Source organism: Vidua chalybeata, chromosome 5 (genome assembly GCF_026979565.1).
Source record: "Vidua chalybeata isolate OUT-0048 chromosome 5, bVidCha1 merged haplotype, whole genome shotgun sequence".
Classification (NCBI taxonomy): domain Eukaryota; kingdom Metazoa; phylum Chordata; class Aves; order Passeriformes; family Viduidae; genus Vidua; species Vidua chalybeata.
This window is the reverse complement of record NC_071534.1, coordinates 34,470,656-34,495,989: the sequence shown is the minus strand read 5'-3', so window position 1 is coordinate 34,495,989 and position 25,334 is coordinate 34,470,656. Positions and strand designations below refer to the sequence as shown.

The following is a 25,334-nucleotide window of genomic DNA, read 5'->3' as shown; positions in this document are numbered from 1 at the left end:
TTAAAGGTTACGGGAAACACACACAGAAATACCACCCTGTTATGTTTACAATTTTGGAGGTAAAATTGTTTTCCTCCTCTTTGAGGAATATTGCTTATTATCCTCTTTGAGGGTATAAATGCAGCAGTAATATATGCTGAGGAACAAAGAACTTTAGTCTGTTGTGTTTTTAAAAGCTAAGCTTACATCTAAATCTATTTCCATTTCCCTCTGGAACTTGAGCAACTTTTTATGTTATATTAAACATCAGACAAATAGGGTAGATCTAATTAAAAGTCGCAGAAATGTGCTTTCGTTAATTGAATTTGTTACAGTTACATTTTGCAGACCAATGTTAATCAAAGCTCCAGTTCAGAGTGGATGGATCAAGGGAATTAGGTTAACCCTTGCACGTCCTTACCTGAACACGCGATACAGTCTGCTCTCGCCTAAGCCTCAGAAGCCAATTACGACTCACCGCTCGGTCGCGACTGCCCGGGGCGGCGGCAGAGAGGGGGCTGCGCAGCGCAGGCTCGCTAACAGTACCAACTACGCCTGCCGGGGGTCGCCGCCGCCCCGCGACCTACGGGCACGGGCCACCGCCGCGCCTCTCCATGGGGCACCCGGTTCGCCCGACGGCCGCTGGGCTTGCGGCACAGAGCATCGTGCCGCCCAGCGGCAGCCCCGCGGCGGCCCGGGGATGCCAGCCTTACCCGCTGCGCGCGGGGATACCCTCCTTATCCTGCCCATCCTCATCCTTCTCCCCCGCTCGCGGCCGCCCGGCCCCGCCCGACGGGGCGGACAGGGACCCGCGACCGCGGGATGGGCGAGGCCGGCGCGGCGGCTCCACCCTCGGTGGGCGCCGGGCGATTGGCCGCGGGAGCGCGTCTCCCCGCCCCGCAGCCAATGAGGGCGGCGGGCCGGGGGTGATGGGCTGCCTCTCGCGGGAGGGAATCCTGGAGACGCTGCAGTGTGGCGGCGCTCCCGGCGCCGCGCAGCCCCCGTGCCGCCTCCGCCGCCCCGCCTTGCCCTGCTCGCCGGCGGCCGCCACCGCTGCTGAAACTTAACGCCCAGCGCGCCGCCAGCCCGCCGAGTGCAGGGGGCTGGGGCAGCCTGCCTGTCGTGCTGGGGGCGGTCCGCCCGCTCCCCGCCGCGCACCGCAGCCTCGCCCCGGGAGCTGCCGCCGTGGGGAGAGGCTGAAGGACGGAGCTGGCTGCGCCCACCCCGGTTGCCAGGTAAGGCAGTGCTCCGGGGCTGCCCGCAGCCGCGCCCGGGCGGCGTTGCCTCGGGGGGGGGGGGCGCACATGCTCCGGGGGCGGCTGTAACGCCGCCCGCCCGCCGGCTCTGCCCGCACTGCCGGGGGGCGGGGGCCCGCCCCCGGGGCGCTCCCGACGGGGGTGGGGGCGTTTACGGGAGGGGCGACACAGACAAAGGGGAGCCCGCGCCCCCCCCCGCGCCCCCCCCGCCCCTTGCTCCCCGCCCCCGCGGAGCTCCGCCATCGCCCCCCGCCCCGGCTGCAGGAGAGGGGAGCCGTCCGCCCCGCATCCCTCCATCCCTCCCCACCGCTGCTCGGAGCCGGCGCCGAGGCGGTCGCTGGGCCAACTTCTTTCTCCGGGTGTCACCTGGCCGGTGTCACCGCCGTGCCCCCGCCTTCGGCAGGGTGGTCTGTCCCGACGGTCGCCCCGGCGGAGGGCGGTGGGGCGCGGCAGTGTGCCCCGCCTCGGCGCTGGTCTCTCCTCCGGACCGCAGGACAACAGCTAATCGTTTATGTATCAATTCACGAAAGCCTTTCCGTCATTACTTAGAAAGGCTGTCAGGCTAATGTGTTTTCTTTCCATGCAATTTCATCTTCTCTGACATTGTTTCCTTCATACCGAGTACCACTTGCCCTGCTTTGGTTTGGGTACGTTCTGTTCTGGTTCCTAGGTGCACACGGTCTGGGTTGGGGATCAGCGCTGTGTTTAAAAGTTAATTTTGCCTATCAAACTCTACTAGGTACAGTAGTAAGAAAGTGACAAAGAATGTTAATATTTCTTTTGTTTCTAGCCTTCTGAAATAAAGATATCAAACGACTACTAGCTTCTGATAATCAGTATAGTAAATAAATTAAATGTAGTCATTGGAATGAGCCTTTATCACACTTTCAACAGTCTGTAATTCAGTCATCTCTGATATAAGCTGCCTTTTGCTATTATTCATCAGACCCAGTTGAGTAATTTCTGTCAGATGGGAAGTGGTAGAGAGAAATCTCTAGGTAGGTGTAACTGAATAGCTTTCCAAGTAGAGTCCTAAATGAGCACAGAAAAGCACTTGGCCGCAATCTCAAGACAGATGTTGGCATCCAAATAAATAATTTCTTTTGATTGTCTGGGGGATGTCAAGTTTTATTTTCCTTATTTAATAGCCATTTGCGTGTGAAGAAGTAGCTCTGTCTTTATTACGTTGTAAACTCAATGCAAAATGTTGTAGTGCAATAATATTTCACTGTCTCTGAAACAATATTTTCGGTACGAAGGTCAGTGGAGTAGTTTTAGAAATGCATACATGTTGTAGATGACAAGTAGACTCCTAATCTGCAGCGGTGATATTGATCCTCAGAGCTGCTGTGCAGTGTGCCATCCATGTTGCATGTTAATCTGTTATGCGCTGTTTAAATTGCTTTATTGTCCAGGAGAGTTACTTCATCCTAAGAAAAGGAAGATGGTACTGGCAGACCCAAGGGGAGTTTCCTTTCCCTGTTGAGTTGACATCTAGAGTTACAGATGGACAGTTGTTTTAGGAGTGTCCCTGAAAAAGGGAGGGGGAAGCTTTTGGGTACAAGGACAAGTAGGCAGCAAACTAATTTGCTTTGTGAGGATATGAAATGACATCTCCTGCCATGCTTAAAAAAACCTGCTCAGGAAAAGCGTAAGGAGATTGCACATGTGTCTAGAATAGTATATTCTTGTCTGTCGTGGAAACAAATGACCTGATTTTATGTCTTGAGACAAATATGTATCTTTTTTTGTTCCAAGCTTTTTGAGTTTTTAGTTCTATTAGCAGTGTCTGAGGGAAATATACTTTAATGTGGTGTATTACTTGACTTGTGGTATAGCTGCTCAAAATTTGCATGCATACAATTCATAAATTGAAACTATATAGCTTAAAAACATAGTGTAGGCAGCTTGAGTGAGAAGAGATAATTTCAAAAAGAACCACAGGGCATTAGATAATGACATACTGTAGGAAATAATCATACTCCTGCACTTGCAAAAGCATGAAATGTTCCAGTATAGCCATTTCATACAAGCCAAATTTTCCTTCACATTAAGAGCATCTAAGTGAGCCTTATTAATGTTTGATGTGAAAGATGCTAAATCCATTTTAGGGGCTGATACTGGAATTTAAAGAGGTAGCTCACAGACTAACAGCAGTTCTAATACTTCCTTAAAACAAATGTGAAAAATAATCAGTTGCTATGTATGCCATAGTAGTACAAGTGGCATACAGCCTCCTGTGTAACACTGATAGGCAAGAATCCCTTTAAAACCATATAAAACAGTGTTTAGCAATCTGAAATGTTCTCCTACCTTAATCATAACAGATCAGATGTAAGAGATGACCAAGAAGATGCTCAGTGTTGGTTAGTGTAGTGAAGGTGTGAGATAAGGGAAGGTTGTGGTTTTCAGAAACCTAGGGGAAAAAAAAAATCTATATTCTTCCAGCTAGCATAGAGACACCGGAAACATAAAATCAATTTTTATGGTCTTTCGGCAGGGTTGGCTGTAATAAGTAAAAAGAAGGAGCAGCTTAGTGTCTTGGCAGAAGTTTTTAAGCCACTCAGCTGTACAGAACTCAGTTAATTGATGTTTCCTCACATGAAAATGAAGCTCTTATTTAGCATATTGTTGTCTTTTCCTGTCCATTCAGTAGTCTAATTACTATTTAAAAAATATTTTTATGTAGTTTTATATTTGCATGCATATTTAAACACACAGATAAACTCTACTGGGAGCTGCTTTCTGAATAAAGGGTGCATGCAACCTCATATTGCATGCTGTGGAAGAGACATTAAAGTTTGTGATACAAATGAAAAGGACAAGAAAATATTTCTGCATATCTGAAAGAAAAGCACAGAGGAATTATAATGCATGGATATCATGATCTCCTTCCCCCTGCTGGTGATGCCTATATGCAGTTTCACAAAGAGAAATACTTCTTGGTTTGATTTTACTTTGATTCTCTATAGAATGTTTGTTTTAGACATAACTCTGTATCTAGGAAAAAACTTAATTAGAAATACAGATAAGGGAGCAAACTATCAATTTGTGTTTACTGCTGACATTTCCTAAAGATACTCGAGGTTAAAATAAAAGCATTTGCCAGACTAAATAAACAAAGCATTAGGTTAAGAAATATTTTCAGGATCATTACATACAAATGTCATCTTTGCTAGAGTGGGCTCTACTCCTCTCTCATACATCCCAGTGTAAAAGTGGGGGTGGTTTTACTATTACATCTCTTACAGAAATACCAGACACCAAAGCAGACTACATTAGGAGGAGGACACCTGACAAGGGTTTTTCATGATTTCTTCTGGTGATAGGCTAAGAGCAGGCTACAGGCAATCTCTTTCAGGGACTGGATGGATTAGCTGAGTGATTTGTGCAGCAGCATGTGGAAAAATTTTTCTTGTTTAAATAAAAAAAGAAGTAAAAATATTTACTATTTTTTTTCTATGAGTCCTGAAAGCAGGATAGGAACTGTAATAAGAACGTCTCCTTAAGTACTACTTTTGACAAATGTCTAATCAGTATGTTTTAGAGGCTGGCTTTTCTCTTCTGTTGTTTTCCCCAAGTAGCTGAAGGAGGAGCACATGAATGGCTTATGAGAGAGCTGACCATTTTTCTTAACCTGTTTTCTTATCACTGCCAGTCCCGAGGTATTTCCCTGAAACAGAAGGCACTGAACAGTTCTCCTTCTCCATACTAGAGGGAGTGGTGTTGCCATCTTCTAAATTCTCAGAGAATTGCAAACTCGGCATGCCACTTTTCTAGACATCCCTAAACAGGCTCAGAGAAATCTATCAGAACATGAAATAAATCTGGACTATTTCCTGTGCAGTGTAGTTATCTCATAAGCTTCTAATATTCATAATATCTTTTTAAATGGAGAAGATGTAACAAATTTTAAAACAGTCACGAGAAATTATCCAAATAATTAATCATCTCTGAATTATTATAGTTATATACAAATTTCAGGAAAATAAAATTTTATTTAGGAGTGGCTAAATCTAATTTGATTCTTTTAAGAATGCTGTCTATAAGTTTCCTGGGCACTATTCAGGATCTATGGCCAAATGCATTGTGGTAGATTTAATCATGTAGTCATGGCTGTAATGACTAGATAATACAGTGCCTCAAAGCTGCTCAGTGACGTTTTAAGGAATTGATTTCAATGATTAAAAATCCACTTACCTTTATAGGTACCTATTGTACCTTTATCTTAAGGGTATTGTTTTTCTGTAATCATGTGGTTGAAAAATCAGTGTAGCAGTTGCAAATGGAAAAGCTGGTAACCATTCCTCAGTTTGGCTCAGAGACATGAGTTTACCCATGAACTCTCATGTCCACGTGTTTAAATAACTATGTAGATAGTGCAGTTAAAAATAATTGGAGTGCTTTTGTGCAAAGCACTGTGGAAATAAAGATTCCTTGACAAATAGCTTATCTGGTTCAGGGTAACAGTCGTGCTTTTCCTAGAAAATACGTCTGGGTACAGATGAACACTTGATCATATTTGGAAAACTTAATGACCACTAGTAGCATGTGGGATGTTTTTTGTGGTTTTTGTTTTGCTGGTGGGTTTTTTGTTTATTTCACTGATTTGGGTTTTTTGTTGGGTTTTTTTGTTTGTTTGTTTGTTTGTTTTGTTTGGTTTTTTTTTTTTTGTTTTTTTTTTTTTCTACTTCTTTCCAAAGCTAGGGACAGCATTTCTTTATAAACATTTATTTCTAGGATAAAGTATTAGAGTTGGGAGAAATTCTTAAAATATGTGATAATGCAGATAGAGATGAGGAGGGTTGTATTTTAAATTTTTTTACAGGATAAAGTGATAAGGAAAACTTAGTGGTTTGATGTGTTGATAGAAGATACAGTATACTGGCCAATAGTTGAGTAAAGAATGATTGTGTAATACATCCCAATCAAAAGAGTTTTGAAACTTTTTTGGACTTAAAAAAGGACTTGGTGTTTCTTGTTGATATTGCAAGTTTTGTGTTTCGAATTCAGTAAGGCATTTTATTTAGTTCAGGGTGCTAGTTGTAAAAATAATACTGTAGAACAGCACTATTGTCCATGTGAACAGATTTTTTTTTTTCCACGTAATAAATTACAGAACAGATAGTGTATGGGGAATTGCCATCTCTGTTATTCCAATTCTTTTCATTACCTTTGTCAATGATCTGGAATAAAATACAAAATCCATATTCATGAGAATGCTTCTGATTTTTTTGTGCCAATTCTAATAAAGTTGGGAAAAGTGCTATTATAGACTGATTTAATTTGCTTTCTCATTCCACATCTGAATGTGTTTTAACAAAGTGCACTGTAATACTTTTGGCTACTTCCAGTAAAAAAAAAAGTGAGTCGTCCCTAAAATTCTGGTTCTGGGAAGGATTAGGGATTACACCCAGGTAATGTGATCTGCTCTTATTTCAAAGAGAAAATAAGTTGCATGCAGCTGTAAACACTAACTGGAGTGTTGAGAGTAGGAGAGGTGCCCAACTCGGAAAGGATCATGGACTAGAATTTGTGTAGAGGAGGGACTTGTTGTCTTAATTGAGATGTGTCTAGTCTGTTTCCTAATGGGACTCCTAAAAGCTTACTGTTCTCTTTGGACAGCTGGATATGCTGAAAGGCTCCTTGAGCCCCACACAGTGAAAGTACTGGTATTAAGTTGTGCCCTGATACACAGAAGTTCACTCAGCAACCTGGCTGGGCACACAAGCAAGAACCCAGACTAGAAATGAGGTATCAGTGTTTTGTCCATCAGAGTAGCAAGTGTATGAACCACCTTACTGAGCAGATCACACCTTTCTACTTGAAGTCTGTACATTAGTATTTTCTTTTCTTTTAACTAGATCAGGTACAAGTTCTGGATGTGATGTTGAAATTGCTGGATTTGTGTTAATCCTTGAGAATGGCAAAGGCAATTTCCTGTCCTTTTGATCTAAAAATCACCAGCCCGTTGAACTTGCTGCTATTAACTCCTATTGTGTCTCTTGGATTAAATAGCATTTGTTGTAAAAGATGTGACTTGTTGCTTAGTGTGAAGAGGTTTGGTTTGAACTTCCTTTAAGCTGCCCTTGTATGTTATCCATTGTAATGGATGAGAAATTTTTGTTTATTTATCTAACTAGTGTTCATCTTTGAGACCTGATTTAAAGCCCTTGAAGTTGCTAACTCTTCTTTCCATTTATTTGTTCCTCTGATGCGTCCTAAAACTATAAATTATGCTTATTAGTAGGTACTTGGCTTAAAAAGAGAATTCCTGTTACTCTTTGAGTTGTGGGAGTGCTAGTGCCCCATGTCTCATTGTTAGGGCCAGGATTTCTATAAATAGGCTTTAGTTTCCATATGCCCATCAGTGAGATGATAACAGAAGGATGGTCTTCTGTCAAACCCATTCTGGGTTTGGAGCTGTCTATGTAGATGGCATGCCTTTTGGCTGGCATCTGAACTGGGGAATCCTGTCATGATTCTGCTTTGATCCTGGATAAACTTGTCTTGGTTAGCATCTTCCATGTCCTCTCCATGTGTCAGGCTATGGGAAGTTAATTGGTGGTATTGGTAAGAAAACAGGTGTCTCTAATGAGAGGGCTGCCTTTGAGAGTGTACTCCCAATTGCCAAAGATGTCCTCGAGTAGTCCAGCTGAGGGTAGAAGGCAAATACATTTTTTGACTGCAGGTGGAATATTGTTTGAATTGCAGGATTTCTAGATCCTTAAATTAAAGTTTATTTATTTTCTAACAGCCTAAATATTTAATTAAATATCTGTCTGTTATACTTTTGCATTTGATAACTATACCTAGGACATGCTAATATTTCTTTATGAAAAGCCTGAGAGTAGGTGCCTTTCTTTTTGAGATTTTTGATTTCTTCATAGTTTTTTTCATATGCTAATAACAAGCAGTTACCTTGCACTTGCTCATCATCTTTGACTTTCTTACTTCATGCTTTTTTAGCTTATTCAGCTGCTAGTTAGAGCAGAGGGGAATATCCATGTGACCTTGACAGAGGTCACTTACTTCTTCATGTTGTGCTATAGCTGTGTAAGGCCTTCGCTGCTCCTATCTTGTATATTTGCTTTATTTTTGTAAATCTTTCATAAGAGAATTGATCTGTTTGGGGGTTTTATTAATATTATTTATTGCTTTTTTTTTTGGCTTACTGAGAAAATGCTGATAGTGAAAAATTGAAATAAAATAATCTGGGACAATACCACCTGAAGTCCCACGCTATAGTCTTTTTCTTGCATTTGTCATTTTCAAAATATATGTCTGTTTTTAATAATGACTTGGGCTTACTTGAATATTTGCTATGCAAATATTTGCTTTATAAATTGTACACTGGCTAATAATTGTGAGCTGTTTACTCAAAATCAATGATTCTTTAACAACTTGATGGAAGTTGTGTTATACGTGAGCAAGGCATAAAACTCACTATGGAAATCAGCATTTTGGAAGAATAATAGTAATTAATATTTTATCTTTATATCAAGCAGCTGAAGCTCAGATTTTTGAATTGAGCACTGCTTTTTCATGTATTGTCAATTAGATTCTAAAGCAAAAACCAGCTAAATGTCCATTAATTAGATTCTAAAGCAAAAACCAGCTAAATGTCCAATTCTAAAGCAAAAACCAGCTAAATGTCCATTAGAACCAGTCTTTTGCAAGCATAGTAGGGACTGTCTGCACTGTTACTTAAGGATTCAAATGAATCCCAAAAGCCAAAACATTTTTCTGCCTTTCCAGATACTTGTGTTGAAATTTGGCTCTTAGAATGTCTGTGCGCTTCAGCTACTTTTAAAACAACGTATTAATTCAGTGGTGTTTACTGATTTCATAGAACAAAGTTAAATTATTTGCTGGAAGGGATCAACACCTGGCATTCCCTAGTCTGTGGTGTCACTGTGGCTTCTTCCACTCAGTTCTGTGACTCTTTCTGTGATGAAGAAAAGTAATCTTTCTGGGGAGGTAAAAAATCCAGCCTCTTGGCGTAGTTTGCAGTGTTGGCTTTAGGGGTTTCAAGTAGGTAAATGTGTAAGTCTGAAAGGGTGAACTCAAGGGTGGACAAAAAGTCATAGGTGGATGTAATGAGTACTAAGTCTAGTTGAGATTGTTATAGTTAAGAAATTGTTTAAGGTTTTGTCTTCCAGTAGGCTTTTTCACAGGTCCTTTTGGGATAAGTGTGTTGATCATTCCGAATACTTTAGGGATTATGCTGATGAAGTAATACAAAAATTTATCCTCAAACTGTGAAAAATATTAGCTCAGCTTGTTCTACTTACAGCTGTATTGCTGTTAAGATACTTACAGGTAGTTGCTTCAATCAGACTTTGAGGTAATTGTATTGAATAAATTCTAGGTACAAAGTTTAAGAGATTGTATAGTAAATAGTCTAGATCTGTGCTTAGTGTTTACCTTAAGCTGTAGTATTTAAAAAAAGAGTAGGGGAATGTACTGAAACTTTTCCACTCCTAGAGACCATCAGCAAGTTTATTGGTTTTGGTTAGTCAAGTCAAGCTGTTGTCCCATTATTATTGGTTATATGAGTTTTTTTGTACTTACGTGTAGCAAGATTAGGAGGAACTAGAAGTAATGGGCTTAGCAGTGAGGTGTGTGAGTGGAAAGGCTCTGTGTTGTTCCATGACAGTCAAACATTCTGTACCTGTTGCTGCAGAGATAAAGATCTGCCTAGCAGAGTTTGAACTAAACCTTAGCTGGCTGGTTTCATAAAGTTAGTGCCTAAGACTTAAGATGTAATAAGCATATTCACCATATGGGACAGCACCCTTGTACATGTGGATACCGTCACAGCATGTACAATTGCTATGAGTTTTAGTAGTAAATACATGTGAGTTTTTCCCTAGATAAGGCACTAGAAAGAGAATCTGAAATGAACATGTACTAAAATTTTTCCTGTTACAAAACAACTGCTTCAGACCACATTGCTTTTTCCATTGGACTTGGTCTAATATTGCTCTTCGAATTCTGGCTTACATAGACCAGAATTCTTGTTAATGTGTTTCTAGTGAATCATGGTTTTTTTAGATGAGCAGAATTATGTCCCAGAAATACAGTTCTATTTTTTTTCCCTTCAAAGCACTTTTATAGTGGAGTTGGAAGACTGCATGAAACGTCACTTATTGTCACCATCACTTCAAACATCTAGTTAGGCTTTTTTAAACCTGTTTACCTGTTTTGTTTTTGTAGGCTGCTTGCTTGCCTGGACACATGGAAAAAATCAAAAACAAACATCATAATGTATGGTGGCCATGTTCCTTCTCACTTCTTTTTTTTTGGTTGTTTTTTTTTTTTTGGTTTTTTTTTTTTTTCGTTGGGTTTTATTTTTTTTTAATTTTTTTTTGTTTTGTTTTGTATTATTTCTATGTATGGATGCTCTATTAACACATGAATTCCAAATATGGGCTGTAACCGGTGGCAGCTGTTTCATCAAGAGCTGCTTCATGTTTGTGAGAAACAGTGTTTGCTCTGCAGTCTCTTTAGAACAGGGCCTGACATACCTTGTAATGTGTTTATACTGTGCCTAACGTAATAGGATCCAGATCTTTGACTGGGGGACATGGGCTATTGTGCCAAAAAATGGAAACCTCAGACCTGCAAATGTGAGCACTTGTCTGTTAGGCATTCTACCAGATATATTTTACTTGTGGTTAAATACTATTCATACTAGGGGATTTGGACATCCACTTTGGAGCTCTATTTAGAAACTGTGCTGAGTTACTCTTTAAAACCTCTTTACCATCACCCTGGCATAAATGAGAATTTTTTCAGTTTTAAATAGAAGAAAGTTTCCTGTTTCCCAGGAATCATGATTTGCTATCTTCCAGTTGAAAACTAGGTAAGCTGTTTGACTTGCTACTGAAGAAAGCTATTCTATGTATAATGCCATGGTCACAACAGGGATTTGAATTATGTAAGGTGGGATGGTACAAAGGATCTGGGTTTTAGCCTTCTGAGTCCAGGAGGGAATTTATCTGACGTAAAGGAGATAAATGAGTTTCAGCTCCAGTAATACTTAAAAGACTAGCTACTTCATACCTGAAAGCAGTTTCTATGATAAAGGAATTAGCAAAATTCTGCTACAGCAGCTTCCCGAGTACAGGAGCCAGTTTATCTGTCCAGCATTTGATGTAATTATATGAGATTTCTGCTCCCCCTCTCAATGAGAGGCTGATACAGGAGAACACCTAGTACTACGCTGATAGGCGATAACATAAATGGGCAAAACAAATACAAAGTCTAAACCATAGCTGCCCAGATAGCCTGTTTTGAATGTAGACACAAAGATTTCAGGTAAAAATCTTAGGAATAGCTTTTTGTGAAGTTTGCAAGTCTCTACACATCAGACAGTCATTTATATTATGTAGGCACCAGTCAAAGTAATGTCCTATTGATGTGTTGAAACATAAATCCCATATGGGATATGGATATGGACAGATGGGGATCAATGGCGTTGGGAGATTAAAGATAGGATTCATCTCATTTAAGTTTGAATACCTTCAGAAGGTGATTCATTTGACCTACCTTAGGCATCTGTCTTGGTGTGAGATGGACTGCTGTCTGCAGGTGAGACGGACTGCTCTCTGGAGCTATCTGTTCCATTCCAGTGACTGTAAGAAGTCTGGGACTCCTAGATGAAACTTTGCTGGCCAATTTATGGACACCTGACATGGGACACTGGAATCCTAAGTGATGTGTCTAAGGCCTTATGGAGAGCCCAGGGCAGTGCTGGGAATTGAACCCAAGTTTTCTGGTTCCAAGTTAACGCAGCTAATCACAATGTGTGTTTCTGCAGAATCTTACAGTGCAAGAGAAGCATTAAGAATAAACTTTGTATCTCAGAGTATTAATAGCAGTGAAAAGTTTACTATCAACTCCACAGAAAGATGAGCATCTTGTCATTAAAATTGTAGATAAAAGTCCTTTGTATTGGGAGTGACAATATTTTACTTGCAGTAATGGGCAGTTTGAAGTCAGGCTTGTCCAGTGAGTGCTGATGAGAGTGGGCTTCCCTGAGATAAAATGCCTTGTATTACTGTGAATCGCAACTGTTACGAAATCCAATGTTTCCTGAAACCTGAATATGAAAGCTGATATGGGGAGTGATAGTGGCTCCAGCAGGCTTTGGATCTTGCCTGAAGCATGCAGGGAACCACTGTGGTCTGCACAAGTGGTGGCACACTGGGCAAAGTGTGAGAATTGCCTCTCCTCTAGTCATCTGATCAGTAAAGCTCCCAGTGGAGAGAAGAAAAGCAGCAGCTCAGGTGTTGCTAGTGTGTATTTTCCCTCTCTGAACCTGCAGTAATTTTTGCACCTGAATGAGCACAGTGCTTTTAGGGGTTAGCTTGGTTCTTCCTTGCTTGCCTCTCTGCACATACCCAACCCATTCCTTCCTCCTTAACCTAATTCAAGGCTGTAGTTTTAGTGTAGTTTGTAAGTGAGATGAGATCATATTTTCTGAGCTGTAATGCAAGATCTGTTTAAACAGCTTTGTGTAGTTTTATGTAGAAATCTTCTCAAATGATCCTGTCCCAGCTGTGAACCAGAACATCCTAGTAATATGTGACCCTCTAATTCATGGCAGCACATTTCTTCACATGGGAATATACTGTGATTTTAAAGCTTCAGGATGTAAATGTCAGGTTTTTGTTTTTTTTTTTTATCGATTGCTGTGGTAAAAAGAAGGGAATAAAATGTGCTATATTAAGCTAAAAAAATAGTTGGCAATGTCAGGAGTAAAATAGGATGTATGTTGTAAGCTTATATAATTTCTGCCCCTAAAAATTGGAAATTGGCCACTGGTTTCATAGTACTGTGTACAGTAAGAAATTTTTCATGTTAGACCTAAAGTACAGTTAAATCAGAATGGTCTAGAAAGAAAAATCTAGTACTCTGAAAAATTGGTTGTCTTGTTCACACAGATCATGAGAATTTCTCATTCTGTTCCAGCCTCCTTTCAGCAGCTAAACATGATGATTTCCTAGCTAAATGAACCTTTATAATCTAGACATCAACTATGTATAAATGCAGAACAGTACATCTAAAACCTGTCACTCTTGTCAGAGTACAACCGTTTTCTCTACAAATATGGAAATTGTCACTTATCTACATTCTCTCCTTGCCCTATTTCTCCCCCATATGTTGATATTCACCCATGTGAAAGAGGCCAATTATAGTTTGGCCGTTGTGTAAATAATGCAGAAGTTGTCAGTGGTAGAGAAAAATTTATGTTAGAAGACTGAGGGATTGAATAATACCCTTTTAATGAGGGTAGTGATCTCTGTTTCTGTATTACTTCATGTTAAAAAAGGTATTTAACTCCCCCAACTTTTAGGAGTTATAATCTGATGACTGTTTTTAATAATAAAATCCTGGTTCAATTTTCAGTCAGAATATTTTGCTCTGCAGTATTTTTACCTTTTGGCTTTTTTCCCCAGGCTCTCCTGTAAGCAGGCAATGGGTCTTTCCCCTTGGCAGGGACTGGTGCTAAACAGCACCTGAACTGGAGGGATGCCCCAGGACCATGTAGAGGCTCATAGGGTGTGGACATCTCTTCCCCCAGGTTTGCGGAAAACATTTAGAAAACAGTGAAATCTGGAATCAGGCTACCTTGAAAGTAAATAGGCTCATTAAAGGTGAAGTCACAAACTTCCGAGCTGGGGTTGATTCTCAGTAGCTGCTGCTGGTAGAGCCAGAGCCTGTGCATGTGCTGGGGCGGAGGCTGACGCGGAGCTGCTGTGAAGTTGGCCAAGCTAAATAGCACATTGTTAGCATGGCTTTCGTTGGCCTGCGCTTCAGCACAGTGGTCAAAGCGTGATCCCAGGTGAAATACCAAATTTGCTTAACTTCTTCTCTCCTTCCTCCAGCTGTTGTTTCTCTTGAGTATTATAGAGGCTGCTGTAGCCTTAAATTTAGTTGCATTTAAACATCCACTCACAAGGTCTCCATGACCTGACAGCAGCCTTCAGCAAAACTTGCTGGGCTGCAAAGCTGTTGGATCTGCGGTGCCTTGGACCGAAGTGTAAGCCCCAGAAAGATGTGCTAACCCTTGCCTCCTCATTTCCCATGGTGATGATTTTAACATAACTAAAAAGGATAGTTACAGAAGGAGATAAAGAAAAGCCCTCATCTTTTGTGAGTCTTAAAACAGGAGTAGTAAGGAGGTAAGAAAGTACCTTTTTTTTTTTTTTTTTGTTAATTTGTTTTTTTGGGGAGATTGGGGTATTTTGATCAGGAAGCTGCAATTTTCCTTGTTAGCTTTACTCTTTCATGATTGAGCTGTTTGTTTCCAGATGGCTCCTATGTATGCGGGGACAGGGACACACACGGCCCAATCTGTTCAGCTACCGGCCATGCATCAGACAGCCCAAGGTGCTGGGCACGCTAACTCACTTGGAGCAATTGGGCAGCCCCTCCTGTAGCAGTTACTCTGGTGCTTTAATTTCCAGATAGGAAGGGTATGAAGCAGCATCCTTCTGTGGAAAGGAGAGATTTCAAGGTTCAGAAACTGATACCTAAAACTGCAGCCTCCTATCAGCTTTCTAATGAAATTGAATTTATCAGTGTTTCTAAATGTGTCTGCTGTACCAAAGCACTTTGAACTTTTTTATTCCAGGTGTTGGTTTTGGTAAGCTATTTCTCTTATCCATTCTGCTGTGGCTGAGTTCTTAGTGTAATATCAGGTATGTCAGGTGAAGTATGTAAACAATTATGGTGTTTTTCACATTTGACAAAAGTATTCACCAGAGAACAGAGATGGTGTGTGAAAATTCAAAATTAGAATTTCAAAGGTACAATGTCAGTCTTGCACCGACCTTAAGCAACACTTGCTTTTTTTTTTTTTTTTTTTTTTTTTTGGAACACCCAAATACAATTCTTTGGTTGATTTTTACCTATGGCTGCTAGGATATGAATTGACCAAACAGTTTCTGCACATTCTTCTTCCCTTACGTGTGCCCTTCTCTTCTGTACTTTTTAAAACTGTGAGGGAAGGATGGGAAATGTAATTAAAAACAGATACTACAATAAGCTCTGGTTAGGAGGCAAACAACACTTGATGTACTGTAAAGGCTAAAGAGGTGACCTGTATATAATCAAAAAGTAACTGTCATTAATGCAGTAGACAAGGTGATTAGGTATCACCCTATTGAAACTGTGTTTATTACTGATTTAATGAATTAATCTACTGTTCTTCAGTTGTTAGAGTCTGGATTTCTGAATGTGTCTGTTGTATTTTCCCAGAAACCACAGTGGTGGTTGGGTAAACCCTGAAGTTCCCATGGTAAGATGCTCATTTTGTGTAGTGCTATGTGCATGTGAATTGCTGAGCATCTGGAAATCCCTCTGACATTAAAGTGATCTGTACAAGTGAAAGTGTATTCCTAGCTGAAATACAAACTTCTGAAATGGAAGTGTAAGATACCACTAAAAAATTACTACTGTCTATAGATTTAATTGTTATGGAAGGTTTTGTTGAAGCCTTTCATGAGGTTATTTACATAAGAGAAATATAGCATATCTGAGCTGAGAATCTCTTCAGACAACGCATTATTGATATGTTGTCTGAGAATAGAATCAAAGAATCATTTAGGTTGAAAAAGGTCCTTAAGATCATTGAGTCCAACCATTAAAGTTTGTGAAGGTGTACCAGAGAGCTAAGGTGAATTTTATGAGATATTTCAAATAGCTTATGAAAAGTGCATAATTTTCTGGTAAGATTTATTTGTGTTGAGTTGTTTGTTTGTTTGTGTGTGTGGGGATTGTTTGGTTTTTTTGTGTGTATATGTGGTTCTGTTGGTTGGTTGGTTCCTCACTCTCCTCCTGGGTCTTCCAAACATTTAAACAGTTACAGTTGGAGGGACTGCTTTAGTCAAAGCAATGCTATTGAACCCTAGGACTTCCTATTATGTTTAATCAGCAAATGTGAGGTCTTCTGAAACCTTAGTCACCTGGTTGTTAATGCAGCAAGATTTGTCTTGAGACTTTTCTATGGTTTAAATTTTCCAAAGTTTGTTTCCAAACTATCACTTGAAAATCATCAAACTATCACTTGTTCTTACCTCTGCTGTATTACAGCAGTGTTTAAAAATAACTCTAAGTGTGTACATTCAGACGGCTATCACATCAGTGTCTGCAAAAGCAAGTATAAATCCCACATGGAAAACATGAGTGCATGATCTAAGCACTCCAGAGAAGGCATTTTTTTCAGACCACTTAATGCTGAATGCTAATGAAATAAAGCTTTTAGAAAAAAAAAAAATCTTAGTAGCCTTAGTTTTTGTTCAACAGCAGAAAACCAATCATTACTCAAATAATTTTTGACACTCAGTAAGTATTCATAAATTCACCTTAGACATATCAGTCTTTGTCAAAATGAATAGTCATTTTTAATTCTGCATATTATAAAAAAGAATATAACCCTGTGAATTGTTCTTTTCCATACTTGTGATGAACAGCATTGTACAAACTAGAGTTCATTAAAACTTCCAAAATCCAATTATGCAAGTAATAGGGCCTTAAGATTATCCTTATTGTGGAACAGAATGTCTTAATGCTTTCTGTTGACATCTTAACAAAAACTGGGTATACTAAAAGTATAAGTAGTTCACATTTTAAGAATGTCTTGACATTCTTAAATGGGTGTTTTTTCCCTTTTTTAAAAAAATATTTTGCCTTTATGACCTGATTTCATTGTAGCATTCATAGAAATGGTCAGTTGTTAGGGTTGAGTTGAGGGAAGGTTTCAAGCTGCAATAGAATTTTGGGGCAATATAGACCTGACGCAAAATATTTTTACATGGACAATTTTCAGTACTGTTTTAGTTCTCGGTAGATAATATCTTCTGGAACGAAAAACGTCAGTTATGCTGACAATAGCACAATATATGAGGAGTTCAAAGTTTACCTTTAGCACCAAGAAGTAAAGCTACCCACGAGTTCCCTTCCCTGGTAAAAGATAGTGACATATTATTCTGTTCAATTTTAGGCTGTGCTTCATTGCTTTTTAAATAGATCTACTTGGGACATGTGCCCAAACTCAAGATATGGTCAGTGTGCTGCCACAATTATTTCATTGTTGAAGAGCTTTCCTTGCCAGAAAAAGACATCTAAGACAGATGCTACTGTGACAAACAGCTTGAAACTCACTACAATAGATACTGAAAAAATTAATATAGTAGTAATGTAACAGTGTCAATATTACACATACTTAACAATTATGCTGGCTTAAGTTGGCAGGTCTGGAAACACCACTCAGATGCCTGCTCACTTCCTTTCCCAATAGAATGGGGAGAGACCTCGAGGGAAGGGCACAGGAAGTAAAATTCAGGGGTTGAGATGAAGGAATTTTGGTAGTCCAGAAATAGAAAGAAACACATAATAATGATATAAGAATTTGAATATACAAAGCAAATTATGCACAGTGCAATTGCTGTAGGTGGTACCTAGTGACTGATACCCATTCCAAGTATCCAAGCAATGGGGCCAGCTTTCCTCTCAGTTTATATACTGAGCGTGCCATCATATGGTATGGAATATCTCAGTGGTCAGCTGGGGTCATCTGTCCTGGCTGTGTCTTCTCCCAGCATCTAGTGGCCCCCAGCCTCTTTGCTTTGGGGTGGTGTGAGAAGCAGAAAAGGTCCTTGACTTAGTGTAAACCCTGCTCAGACACAGCTAAAACATCAATCAATGTGCTCACAACATTATTTTCTGAAATTCAAAACACAGCGCTATACCATCTACTATAAAGAAAATCACAGCCAAAGCAAGGACACAATCCTGTCCATCTTAAGCATATATGAGAGGCAATACTTGACATATCTCTCCTAGTTTTTGGGATGAAGGGCAAAATTGTTACTGTTTAAGCAGGTCAGGATTTGTAAATGACCAGTTCCACCAGCAGTGCCCAGCTTGAAGCACATTTGGAAGTGTCTTGTTTTCAGCAGGTGCTGGCCATGCATGCTGCTAAAATCAGGCTTAATTCATGCTTGGCCAAAAGGCAAATTTTATTCATGTGTTAGAGAAACTATGAGATAGAGGCACTTTGACCACATGACTGATGCGGCTGTAGAAAACGCTGCCTGATTGAAAGCCTGATCCCAGCTGTAGGCTTGTCTTCCCAGTCTGGAATATTCTGGGTACTGGTCAGATGCCTTCCACATAAGATCTTTGAGATGAGCATAGGTGTACTGTGTAACGTGATTACTATGTAAACCACACTTTTCTAGACCAGTGTATAAAAAGCTAAAAAAGCTAAAAATGCTTTTAGCATTTTTTGAGAATAGTGTGTTTCTGCTTATTCTCTACCACAGAACACTTGAATAACGGTGAATAACATGTTCCTAATACATGCTTTGCAGTCAAGGATGCCTGTGTATTCTGTCCTTGTAATTTTGTCTTCTTTCATACTTGTAGTTGATTTGTACTCCAGTTAGTATTTAGTACAGAGGCTCATGTATGATACTTTGATTCTGCAAACCAGAATGAATTTCCAAGTTTCAGGAGGAACAAATGAAACACTAACTGCATATGGCATAAAATGTTACTAAGAGATTTCTATTGAGAACCTTTCAGTGCCCTGCTGTTTATATGATCACTTAATGGGATCCAGAGAGACCAGTCATTAAGCATTTTTTCTTAAGGTTCTGGAAGTAGGATACCTGCTGGCACATCCAAACGGATTTCTGAAAGCTGTAGAAAATCTCAGCAGACATCTCTTGCTGATGCCTTATTTCTTAATCTAACTGCATTTACGGTACTGTGAGTCCCACATATATAAGTAATGATGTTGCTTCTTCAGCTGAGTTGAATGCGCACATGTGACTGTGTAGGTCTGTGTGCAGTATACATTGTATTGTGCAGCTTGCACACCTCTGCCAATTAGGATGTTTCTAGCCTGGCATGGCTGTGTTTTTCCTGGCCTTGTGCATGTCTTTGCTATTCTTAGGAGCTTGGATGTTGCCTCATATTCTGTCATACTGTATTTGTGGGATGAAGTTTGGGGATGCTAAATGTCATTTAGCTAGGATACTTCGACAGTGACCTTGAGGTACTGTCTTGGGTAGCTACACAGAACAATTAAGCATTATGCATGCAAACAGCCTCTCCAGTTATGCAGAGTGAAGCCTTTGATTATAAATTTTTTGTGGATGTACAGTCTTGAGGGTGAGTATGAAAATATCTGCATGCAAATATGTGTGCAAATACTGGATGTTTTATATCCTTAGGGATAGCCTGAACATGTGCAGTTGTTTTCTTCAAGCTACCTATATTAGCTGTCCATCAGTTAAATTAGAATAAAAAAGGCTGGAATGAAGAATAAAAATGCTTTAGAGGTGCTAAATTAATTATTTTGTGCAGACAAGATGTTCTTTTAATAAAATACAATAAAATGACATGTAAGGAAGCAACCACAAGCCTACAAACTGATGATTGCAATGCCAGTGTCTAGCACCAATAAAACAAATAAGCCTATAAAGAGTTATCTCATCACCTGGTTTGGTTTTTTTTTTTCTTTTTCCCAACCACAGATTTCCAAGCTTTTCACATTGGCATGTGCTGAAGTTTTTTGGTTTTTGGTTTTTTCTTTTTTTTTTTTTTTTGACAGTTCTGTGGGTGGAGCTTTGGGGTGGAGGGTTAGATTTCAATGGCAAGAATACTATAAAATTCCGGGCAATAACTGTGTAACAAACGCTAATTTTCTACCTGTTCCTGAAACCAAGGTAGGTTCTTAGGCTTTTTTTTCCCAGTGGCAGCAAGCACATTTCATAAAACAGCTCTAAAGATTTAAGTGGCAACTTCCATTAATAGTGAAAACTTTAAATTAATAACTCATAATAGTTGAAGAAAACAGAACTCCAATCAAGCAGCCAACATTTTTTGAGATTTTTTTTACCTCCTCCTGATAGCATACTGGTCCCTGAGTACATAGCAATGGCTACTAAAGGACATTGGTTTTCAGCAATCAAATAGTAAAATATTTGGACAGTTAGTAGCTGAAGGATTTTTGTTTGTTTAACCTTGTGCTCAGGTTATTTAGTCTAGTATCCTCAAAGAATCTTCAACACTGTGATGCTGGAAAATCATAATTATTTTGCCATTAGGCAAGATGATTTATAATACTTTATTTTGCACAAGAACCTTAATGGCATGTACAAGTTGGGCATCTCAGGTTTTCCAAAAGCTGGAATGGTAGCTCTTCAATATTGCAAGATACTGTAAAGATATCTTTTGCATGGTGCTACCACCTAGCTCCTATGTTTAAGCAGTGTGCAAGCATTCCCAAGTTCTTGGGCTTCAGCAGCCCCAAGCCCTCTTCTGAAAATAAGTGTGCATATATCGTTCCCATAAAAATACCTCTGTCTGCTTTCTTTCCCTTAAGAAGGGAATATGTATTGGTAAATATTTCTTCATACAGTGATTGGTTCCTTCAAATCCATCATCTCTCAGAAGGGATTTAGAATGAAGATAATTGGCTTTTCAGTCTTCTTGATAGGATTGTTCCTTTATTTTTTTTTCTGGTTTTAAGACACTGAATAAAATACATAAATGGTCACAATTTCTTTGGTTATTAATTAAAATGGAAAAGAGGTTTTTGCTTCCTCATCTGACCATGTTTATGGAGTAAATATATTGCCTACAACTGATCACTGCAGATGCTCAAAACCTACCCCTGGCATATCCTCAGGAGACAGGTAAATGAATCTTAATGTGTGTGTTCCAAAAGTGCATAGTGAAGCAGTTTTAATGAAGAAATCAAAAGATGTTAGTCTAGAAGACTAAGCAAGCAAAAAAAACCAACAAAACAAAACAAAAAAAACCCCCTGATTTGCTTGTTTTTTCCTGTAAAGAATAAACTGCACTAGAAGCATCTCTAAGACTTGGCAGTTTCAGCATGTAGATCAAAGGAGAGAGCTGTCAGAATTATTGAAGAATGCTGAAGTAAATTGAAGTGGGATTTGAGATGAACTTTTGGAATTGCAATGTGAATGAGAAATGGTTGGGTTAAATCTATTTCCTGTTTTCTCTTCAGAAAAAAAAAATGCATTATAAGTCTATATTTATTTTTATAAAGTTTGGACACTTTAGCCAATATAAGTCTATCAAACAGTATAAAGAAAAGTGGTAAAACTGTGGAATACCATAATTTAGCAGTCACTAGTTTTGGTGACATGTTGTTTCTTGTTGTGTTGCTCATAATTTGGGATGTTTGATATCTGGCTTTGCTGTCTAGTTTTTATGAGCTACTCAAATGCTACAGATTTAATGAATGTCTCTAGACCATGCATTAAAAAGAAGTCTTTCTAACATGTCCATGTACTTGCATGACATGAAAGAAGTAAAAGTGTTCAGAACACCCATAATAATGCAAGTTCACATATTTCTAGAAGGAGAATATAGCACTTCTGTATCACTATGAGTTTCTAAAATGTTCTGTTTAACAAATACATGATTTCAACTTCCCAGTGCAGTTTCTTGCTATTAAGAATTTGTTCTGAGCAGTTTCTTTCCAAGAAAAGTTCACAAAAACAGGTTAATATAGGGAATAGAGTTAGTGTAAATATTTCAGGAATAGAGTTAGTGTAAATATTTTAGGAATTTAAAAATTAATGTCAGTGGTATGTATTTATCAAAATAATAGCATTTTCATATGGTTTTGTGACCTGCTTGAGTGGGACATACAAGTTAGTCTCTCTAAGAACTAGTTGAGATTTGAAGTAATACATATAAAATAATGATCCTTCTATAACAACATCTAACAAGGCAAATGTATTCTGTGTGTTGCTTCATGGTAACAAAAAAAATGTTCTTCAAATGCTGTAATAGAAAGGAAAACTGAAAATGGTCATTGGAGACAAACCTGAAACACTGCAAGAGGGAGGAATGAAGTTGTTAATTAAGTATGCTGTTAGGTTATGGCATTGCCTTAAAGGATGTTGTCGTTTTGGAGCTGAGTAAAAAGCAGTATTATACATAAACAGATAAAGGACTCACAAACCTGAGGAGCACAAGTTCAGAGTGCAGGTATTCTGGAGTGGCACCTGAACCAGCACTGGTGCTTCTCACAACTATGGGAACGTGCAGGTCTGGAGGACAGGCTACAATGGGTGTGTCATGTGCATGGTGAGTGAGGAAGTCTGCACATGATGTGGCAACCAGGAGCACAGGAGCACATCTTTGCCTGAGGGTACCACTCAGCAGGGGAGTAAAAGCTGTAATGCTGTAAGACTTATTATGCAGAAATGTAGGCGAAGTGAAGAAGTTAGTACTGAAACAAGGGTTTTTTCCAGCATGAATGCCTATATAGATTCAAAAAAATCCTGATATAGCCTTAAATTTTGGGTTTTGTGGTCTGACATATTTGTAAGGTGATTTGAAATTTGACATTTTTGGTTTTGTCTTTGGGAAGAACAACTTTAACTGACACATCCAAACAGCATTTGTAGTTTTTCTGGTACTTGGATAGTTAAGACAATTTTAAAAAATGTATTCTTGAATAACAAATGTAGAAATATGCCTACATTCATTACATAGTTTTTTAAATTATAATTTTTCATTTATTGGTCATTATTGATGTGTTCCTCCTTGTTTCTAGAAGATGGTGGTGTGCAGGATCAAATGTTGAGAATCATGGAGAAAGTCCAACTGATTTTTCATTAATTCCTTAGCTACTTTAAGGATATTTATCATAGTATTCAAGAAATGTAAATTAGACCTCAAATATGAAACTGGCAGAAAATTTTGTTTTACAGATTACTTTTAATGTTTATGTGGGTTTTTTTTTTTTTTAATTTGAGAACTAGAAACTCAATTACATTGTGAAAAGTCATGTACATAGTCATGATTCATGGAGTTTTAAGTCTTTCAGGGAAAAAGACCCCAAATAAATACTACAATTGCTATGATGTAGTTTGAATGTGAAACATATGTATAATAGTATAATTTATAAGTGCAGGAATAGAGTTACAATTCATGCTTTTGCAAACCCAAAATATAAGTGCAAGAAATAAAACCCAATTGATTTTTCAGACTAGCCAGCTGCTCTTTCTGCCCATTACTCCAGTGGCATACAACTTGGGGCTATATGACTGAAATACGTCACATGAGGGTTTCAACTGCAGCAAGTTCAATTAATAGATGTCACTGGGTTGATGTTTACTCCCATAACTGCGTATAAATCTGTTTGTGATTCTCATGCTCAGTAATGACTTTGTCATGTTTTTGTCACTGCCACCTACACTCTGGCAAACTCTGCAAAAAGTGTTGCATCTGGGCACATAAAAAAGAGTGCTATCTGATTTGTTTTTCTTGATGTGAGAGGTTCTAATTGAATAGCAACTCCTAGAAATTTTATACTGACTTATATAGTAATTGCTTTTTTAAGTGAAAATGCTATCCAGTTGTTCTGGTAGGTTTGTGTATAAAACCGAGACTGGGCCCTGGCTGCTCAGCATTTTGGATTTGGAAATCTTTGCTGTAAATTGTCAATGAATGAAAGTTGAAGTAGTTATTTTAGTATGAAAGTTATTTTAATATGAATAAGCTCATTAATTAGCATAGTATTAGTAATAATTTGGAAGTATTTCTAAAAAACTCTGTCCAGCAAGACAGAATTTGCTTACTTTGCTCTATGAACTCAATGGCAGAGCAACAAACCATGCCCAGAGTGTGAGAGCTATTAAAATAGTTAACAGCCACCAAAATAGGTTATAGCCACTCTGTCTTACTTTTCGTATATTGATTATCTCAGGATCTGATGGCAAATCGGTACAGCCGATTTCCCTGGGTATGGAAGCTGCACATCCCATTTCTCCTCCCTGCAGCTGCCCAGACAGTGTGTAGAGGAGCCTGTCCTTCTTCTTCTTCTTTAGGTAATGGTACCAAGCCAGAGTTAGATGCCATTAATGGAGATGAGAAGTTGTAGGGAAGAAGTGAAATGCCTGGTCAAAGGTGTTACAACTTGAAGAGAGCGAATGTGATTCAGGGAAATAGGAAGGAAGAGTGATCTGGGAGAAGTGGGAGCAGGTGGTGGAAAGGAAGGGATTGAGGCCCTCCTCTGCTTCATTTACTACAGACTTTCCTATTACTGCAGTAAATGAAGCTGGAATTCTACTGGCAGTCTTCTTCACTACCTAAATTAATCCCCAGAGCATTCTGTGCACTAAATGATGTGGGATCCTGTGGAGAAAAATAGTGGAGCTTTAAAGACTGTGTTGCACTAGGGGGTCAAGTTAGCTTTGTACCAGCAATCTTACTTCTGGCTTCTCTTAACTTCAGCGTGCTTAGCAACCATAGCATTATTTTAATCTAAGTTTGGGTGTAGGGGGGAAGAGGGATTAGGGGCCAAGAGCGTTGTGATAGATATAGACAAATTACATGCATAACTATGGCACATGCAGGAAACATTCAACTGGATGTATTCCCATGGAAGTACAACTCTTCCTGACCTCTTTGTGTCGTTGATTTGAGGAAACAGTTTTCCTACTACTTAATCATTTTTATTTTCAAAATACTACAAAAAGATGTACAGACAGAAATCTAGGAAGGGGTTTTCTTAAAGAAGGACTCGTAGAAGGGAGATACCAGCAAAATAGCTGTTAGAGTTGCCAGGAAAATTATTTACAAATCCTAGCATATTTCTTCAGTAGCCTCATCTTTCTTATATAAACAGCCATTGCTTCCATATGTGCTGACCTACCTAGCAGACTCAAAGTGAGGGCTCTTTATGAATTATTTAATAGTTGGATTACAAATATTAATCATTATGAGTACTGAAGCATTTTCTTAGAACACTTTTTGAATCTGTAGCTTTGTTTGCAGGTCTCTTAATGCAGCCTGGGACTGTAACTAATAGATGTGCGTGAAGAAAAACATTTCATTCTGCAGCCTTTTCCACCCACATCTTTAGGGTTGCCAGAAATCCTATCTGTCAGCTAAAATGATGTTAAAGTTCTGCACAGCTCTAGTCCAAATTTGACAGAGAATAGGATTAGCAGAAGCTGTTCAAATGTGATAAAATAAATGAATAAAAATGAGTTGAAGATGAAAGCATGATATTAGTGGAACATGACC

At 39.1% G+C, this 25,334-nt stretch overlaps 1 protein-coding gene across 4 annotated transcripts in view; it reads left to right on the top strand.

The window, feature by feature from the left end:
* The first annotated feature begins 945 nt into the window (after positions 1-945).
* Positions 946-25,334, top strand: part of SYT1 (synaptotagmin 1) — a 341,927-nt gene continuing 317,538 nt past the window's right edge. For all 4 annotated transcript variants that reach the window (XM_053942708.1, XM_053942709.1, XM_053942706.1 and 1 more), the window contains exon 1: positions 946-1,214. The gene's annotated coding sequence lies outside the window, so the exon portion shown is untranslated. The remainder of the gene's footprint in view (positions 1,215-25,334) is intronic.